This window comes from Acomys minous (genome assembly GCF_964271855.1).
Source record: "Acomys minous genome assembly, chromosome: 5".
Taxonomy (NCBI): Eukaryota; Metazoa; Chordata; class Mammalia; order Rodentia; family Muridae; genus Acomys; species Acomys minous.
In genome coordinates, this window is record NC_140494.1 from 4,989,524 (window position 1) to 4,996,937 (window position 7,414).

At 41.0% G+C, this 7,414-nt stretch overlaps 1 pseudogene across 1 annotated transcript; it reads left to right on the forward strand.

Annotated features, from left to right (window-relative positions):
• Positions 1-6,536: 6,536 nt before the first annotated feature.
• On the forward strand, positions 6,537-7,030 carry LOC311597459 (small ribosomal subunit protein eS25-like; annotated as a pseudogene). The gene has a single exon. The product of its transcript is annotated as a small ribosomal subunit protein eS25-like (transcript).
• The last annotated feature ends 384 nt before the right edge of the window (positions 7,031-7,414 follow it).

The following is a 7,414-nucleotide window of genomic DNA, read 5'->3' on the forward strand; positions in this document are numbered from 1 at the left end:
TGAAGAATACAGAAGGCACATTTGGGAACAAGCCATCCTTCAGTGAGCAGTCACTCAACAGGTTGAGACACGTGTGGACAGTAGATGACTCTCAGACCTGGCACCATGAGGCATGGTCAGTGGTGGGAGACCATGCCATGCTTTGGTCAATGTAGTCCATTAATTTAAAAGTCCACTCACTGTGGGCACTAACACACACTTTATCCTTCTAACTGTGCAAAGACTCTGCAAAGCACAACAGGAATCTGGATATGAGAGATTGTTTTGTTTTTCTCTTTCCCATAACTTTATACATAATGGGTGTTCAGGAAAAATATTGATGAACAAATATTATCAATAACCCTGATCACAATTACCATTCACTGAAATAAACATCATATGGAGTCTCTTTGAGGATAGAAAGAGGATCATTATTTAAGAAATTGATTAGTTAGAGAGCTCACATGGAAAAGTACTTGCCTTGTAACCAAAGAACTTGAGTTAAATCCTTAGAATGGAAAGAGAGAGAGAGAGAGAGAGAGAGAGAGAGAGAGAAGAGAGGAAGGAGGAGGAAGGAAGGAAGGAAGGAAGGGCTGGGCAGGATGGCATGCTCTGCTCGTCTCAGTGCTGGGGAAACAGAAACAAAAGGATCCTTGGGGCTCCCTAGTCAGGAAGCTTAACACACTTGGAAAGTTCCAAGCCAGTGAGACACCCAATCTCAATGAAAAAGATGGATGTCACCTGAGGAGCAATGCTTGAAGTTGTCCTCTGGCCTCCACACAGGTGCATGCTCATCTTTATGCATACACTCACACACACACACACACACACACACACACACACACACACACACACATACACAAAAGTTAATGCATCTTATGTCTGCTGAATTTGCCAGGCATCCAGGGGATTCAAGAAATATTAAAGTTGAGCCTCCATGCAGAGGATAAATGTTAGCAATATTTATTCTGAATATCAGAAGGCAGAAGTGTATAATATAACTGGCTTTTACCTATACCAGCTATTCACAGACACATGATAGTATGAATTCTTAGCTCCATGAAGTCCTAAGAAGCAGTCCTTGCATTTCAAAGCAATGCTTTTAGTTTAAATATGTTCCCTACATCTACGTATTTTGATAATGAGACCAAGTCTAAATATTTGAAAATTCAGTTGAGGAAAACATAAATCAAAGATCTAGAAAGACATTTAATGAATATTTAAGTTTTGCAGAATCATTATATAAATAATAGCCCTCATTATTTTTAAAATCAATTTGGGAATAATGCTCAGAGATTTTAATCCTAGGACTTTACTATTTATTGCTGTGCAATTTCCTAGCTTCTCTTAATGTCAGAATGCAAGCCCCTGGTTGATGCCTATGTTGTGGCACTTCGGTTTAAAATGAAGGGATTTATTTTAATTGATTGCCTTTTAATCAGAAAGGCTCTTTGAAATGAAGAATTGTCTGTGGACATTTGCACAAACCCTACTTTCGAGGGAGTAATTCACAAGTCATTATGAGTTGAATGTGAAAATATTCCCCGCCAGCTCATGTGTTTGGAGAGTTGGCTCTCAGACAGTGGTGCTGACTGAGATAGCTGTGGAACCATTTGGACCTGAACCTTTTTGACAGGTATAAGCCCATAGAGGTGAGGCTAAGGCATTACAGCCGGCCTGATTCCAACTTGAGCTCCTTGTCTCTTGATCCACCAAATTATAACAACAGGTTTTTCGGAGAGCTGTGTTCACTCTGGATGGAGTTGTGCCTCCCATGAAAATGTGAGCTAAAATAAATCACTCTTCCTCTCCATTGCTATGTCAGAAGTTTTGGCCCAGGAACAAACAAACAAAGTAATTAATTCATGGTGGTCTTCTACTCAGCAGAGGCCTGTAGCACCTGAAGTTCAAGGAGATTAATCTTTAGCAAGCTGTCCTCGTGCAAACAGGAATTCCTGTAATGTTTTAGCCAGGAACACATTTCTTCATGATCCCACTTTTGCATCTTCCCTTGACAAACAGAAGGACAACGTGGGAGATTTGGATAGGTATGGAGAACTAGGGCAAGTTGGCTGTTGCTCAGGTGAAAGGTGAGATGCAGTCAGGAGAGAGATAGTTAGTTTGGGGGGGGGGTTGTTTTGTTGGGGGATTGGTTTTTTTAAATAATAAATATGGTATGTGGAATTAGCCCATTCCTCTAAATGAATGCTGGGTGTTTCCCTGGCCAGTTGACCAAAGCCATTAAAAAAAGAAGACCCACCAAAAGCACAGTTAGACATGAACGGCCAATTCTCATTATTCAAGCAGTCCATGTTCTGCAAGTCACTGTGAGCACAGAACCAAATCAGCAAATGCTGAGCCCTTGCTCCTAAGGGAAATTCAAGGTTAATTTCTTGTGAGCCAGAAGTCACAAGGTTTCAAACAATGTATAACCTTGTTTTATGTGAGCCTCTGCTTTAGAACACATTTTCAAATGCATGTGACTCATTAACATTTAATTTGTGACCAATAGCTCAGTAATGCATGTGAGAACAAAGCTTACCTAACATACAAATTTTCTCTGTGAGGCTCATGACACAGTCTAAGCACCTTACGCTTAGGAACTCTAGCCAGAAATTCAGCACTGTGTCTGGAGGACAACTTTAAATAATGAAATCATCACTAAAGATACCAAAAATGGCCCCCCAAAATGTTGTACTAAATACATCATGCAAAGCACGACTGTTTAGAGTCCAAGAGCTTAAACTGCCAAACAGCATGACATTATGACACCTTTGGAGAAGCTGGATACAGGACATCTTGATTTTTCACTCATCTGTGCATGCTTAGAATGACTACAGAAGTATCCCAAGTATGGATGGCAAAATTGTTTTAGCAAATGTGTAAGTCTGTAGGAAAATTTGCAAATACAGAATCTGCAAACAAAATCAAAGTGGAAGTTTTTGGTTTCTTTCAAAAACTCAGTTATGTTATGTGACTATGTTTTTTTTGTTTTGTTTTGTTTTGTTTTGGTCCCAAATATAGGGTGTGAAAATATTTTTAGTTCATCCTCAGTTGAAAACAAACTCATGAGAGAGCACATGACCTTGGTCAGCTGAAAACAGACTCGTGAGAGGCTTTTGCTATTTGTCAGCTGAAAATAGACATGTGAGATGGCACGTGATGTTTTCCTGGAAGCTGTCTTATACGAGGGGTGTGGGTTTTGCCAGCTGGGAAAAAAAAGTCCTTGTGTGGACTCTGAGGTAAATAGATGCCCACAGACAATGAGGAAATGTGTTTGCATTGCTATACTTTGCAATGGCTCACAGTGCTTCGCTCATTTTTGTTTTCTGACACTTGGCAGAGAGAAGCACTCTGCAGAATGTCTCACTGCATGTGTGCTGATTCCTGCGAGTCAGCAGCTTTGCTGTTTCTGCTGGATTGTGCAGTTGCTGTTTGGTGTTTGCTATTTGACTGGACTTTGGGCATACAGTAAAGAGTGGAATCTCCCCAAGGAACTATGTCTAAAAAATGGTCCACAACCCCTCTTCCTACTAACCTTTTTTCTCCCCTATATCAGGTCAGTGGATTGGAAGAGAGGTAGAAGTGTTTAGAATGCTAAGTAAGTTTAGAAAAAAAAATCTAAGCCTACAGGTGGCACCCAACATAGGCCAACAAAATGTTATAGTTAATTTTATAAAACTGTTTTATGACTTTCTTAACCCAGCTATGACACAAATAATTGAGACTCTCATATTTGTTTAATAATAAGCTTCACAACACAATAACTGAAGTTATTACTCTATTCTTAACTCTCTAAGCTAATTTGGCTTCCTCCCAGCATGCAGTTCTGTTACTTTCCTGTTCCAGTTCCTTCTCCTGAGGTACTTGGACCTCTCCCTGGCTGAATCTCTTGCTTCCCTGCCTCTAACTCCTCCTCCCGTGGCTGGCAGGAAGTCCAGCCCTATTCTCTTCCCTGCTCAGTGATTGTAAGGAGCTTTATTGGCATACCAGGAAACAGTTGGGGAGCACTGTTTATACAACATTGAGACAGGAGGTTCACAAAACAAGGACTGAAACCTGGGGTACAGAAATCAGCATTTGAATTGCACAATAATGTTATGCCTACACAAAATGATTATATCTATTTGGTAGTAGGGAGTAAAAATTTAAGTTTCAAGGTTGTAATGACCAGACTAGAGCTGAGTGATAAAAGGTCTGGGTCTGGGTCTGGGTCTGGGTGTTACTAGGGCGTTCAAACCCTAAGCGTTTAGGATAAGGCTCCTTCTTGATTCCACTACGGACAGGATTGTACAATATCACAAATTTCAAATTTTGTCCCAAACTGAAGTTAGATATTTTTCTCATCACTGTGACAGAATACCTGACAGAAGCTACTTCAGGGAGGAAGGCTTTACTTTGCCCTGTAGCCGCAGGTGTTATCAGTCCATCATGGTAGGAAGGCATGGAAGCTAGGGATGCCTCCTCTACCACAGTAGAAGCTTGCTCACAGCTTGCTCACTTCTAGGCAAGCTAGGGAGAAGAGAGGAACTCAGAAACAGGGCTTGGTTCAACATTTTACCACATTGGCCTGCAATCACCAGACACACCCAGGTTCAAAAGTTCCACAACTGCCTGAAGTAGTACTACTAACTGGGGACCAGCAGTTCAAACACTTGAGCCCACGAAGGACATTGCGCCATTTGACCCTCAGTAGACTTTCCCCAGCTTGGGCCATCATGGAGCAGCTTTGCCGATAAACATGGATGCTGTGGATACAAGGCATGTCCTTAAAATGAAGCACACCATCAGCCACTCATGAGGTGTCTCTCAGGTGTCCTCGCCAGCGTCCAGGGTCATCATATGCTCTTCAAAACGTATGCTAGCAAAGCAGAATAGGAAACCAACAGCGGAAGGTGTGTGCTGCGAATGTCAAGCGGTGTTCAAAGTTTGGAATCAAGGATTCTAAAAACCCAAAGGAGAAGAACCAGAAAAAATGATCACACACTCAAATACCATGGTGTTTCTCTTAATATTTAATATGTACGGCGTTTCCTCCCTTAAAAGCATAAACTGCCTCCTGCTGATGAGCCCCCAATGACTTAATGTTGATTCTGCTCCTATGAAACACACTCGTAAATCTCTCCTAATCATACCTGAGGCTCATCACATTACAGCTGCCATACATCACTCCACGTGTATCAGGAGGACCGAGCTGCATGACTGTAGAACAGCAAGCACCCACGAGTGTACACTGTCCTGAGACCCTCTAACCGACAAACTATTGGCTGCTTCCTCCATACTGACGCAGATGAGCCTTCAGAGGGGCAGCGCAGGTTGGTGACAGAGCCACGAGGTCTCTGGTTTTCTATCCTTCTTTCTTTTACTGACAAAACCTTTCTCCCTCATGAGCTTCATAATGGGCTCGTCCCAAAAGACCCCATTCCTGGCTACTTGAGAAGGATGCGTAGATGCTGATCTGTGCTTAGCTAACAGTTACACCCTATTATCTGGGTAAACTGACTAGTTCAAAACAAGGCAAATAGCACAAGCAGTTCAGGAATGACATTTGGGATTTCAAGGGCTAAGAGTGAATGCCTCGCTTCTGGACTGCAACTTGGTGTGGTTTTTCCAAATAAAGTGCCCTATGTAAGCATGAAGTAAGAAACAGAGCAAAGCAAACCCCAGCCGCTGGAAAGGGGCCAGAGCTCCAGCCACAATGCTAAGCACAGGAGACAGGCCAAAAAAAAAAAAAAAAAAGATAGGCAAACAACAAATTGTATTGCTCTAGTTTACATGTCTCAACCTTTAAGAAACACAGCGCTTACTAATTAATAGAGTGTCCAAGCTTCCATTGGGCTTCCTGACACCTTCCTTGATGCTAAGGGTCAAAGTCAATGTGGTTCTGAGCGTAACAGTCTGTGACATGCTTCATAAAATAAAATAAAAAATCACTTATGCATGTAATTAACTCGATCCCTGAGTTTTGTTGGGTAATGGTTTTGAAACAGGCTTTCATGTAGTCCAGGTTGGCCTCAACTCACAGTGTAGCTGAGGCTCCCTTTGAACAGCTGTTCCTCCAGCCTTTCCCTCCTAAGTGCTGGATTACAGGCTAAACACTTCTTACTAAGACCTAAACTTTATATATATATATATATATATATATATATATATATATATATGAAAATTTCAACATTCACACAGCCTGTGCATGTAAAATATGTTTGTTTATTCTAAGCTCACATCCAAGAAACTGATTATGTATTATTTTCCACTTCAAAAACTATGCAATTTCAAGTCATTTTAAAAATATCTAAACATAGTATGTTTTTTTCTTTTTTTATTTAATTAAATTATTTTTTTATATTTTATTAATTTATTCATATTACATCTCAGTGGTTATCCCATCCCTTATATCCTCCCATTCCTCCCTCCCTCCCATTTTCCCCTCATAGCATGTTTTTTTAAAGGTTCCTTAACTTAATTTCTTAGGTGTTTACTATTGAAATTAAGACTTATAAGAATGACTAGCAGTTAGAAGTAAATCTCTATAAAAATAAATTTTTTAAAAGTTATTTTCTGGCTTTTTCTCCGACATCTTAGTGAGGCTGCAGTGGTTGTGGCCACTCTCCCAGCTTCGCCATGCCGCCCAAGGATGACAAGAAGAAGAAAGAAGCTGGAAAGTCAGCCAAAAAAGACAAAGACCCAGTAAATAAGTCTGGTGGCCAAAAAGAAGAAGTGGTCCAAAGGCAAAGTTCGGGACAAGCTCAACAATTTAGTCCTGTTTGACAAAGCCACATACGACAAACTCTGCAAGGAAGTTCCCAACCATAAGCTTATTACTCCAACTGTTGTCTCTGAGAGACTGAAGATCGGCGGCTCCTTGGCCAGGGCAGCCCTTCAGGAGCTGCTTAGTAAAGGACTTATCAAGCTGGTTTCGAAGCACAGAGCCCAAGTAATTTACACAAGAAACACAAAGGGTGGAGATGCCCCAGCTGCTGGTGAAGATGCATAAGCAGGCTAAATCAGCTGTACATTTGGGAAAATAAAACTTTATTAAATAAAAAAAAAAGTTATTTCCTGTGTTTGGGTGTGTACTCATTTGTATGAATATACACCACGTTTCATCAGGTACTAAAGAGGGTTTGGGGCTCGCTGAAGGTGGGGCTCAGGGTTTGTGAGGGGTCTGATGTAGATTCTGTGAACTGAACCCTGGTCCTCTGCAAGGGCAACAAATGCTCTTAATTGATAAGCCATTCCTCCAGCCCCATGTCATGCTCTATTGTAATTATTGTGAACAGACATGGGACATAACTATCACAAGTAAAATACATTGGATAATCATATCAACAATAAAAGTGACTAGATCCTCAATATTTTACTAATCTGTACATCACTATGCAAGCCAGCCAGACAAATCTCTGCTCAGGAGAAAAATCCCTCTCTTACTTTCCTC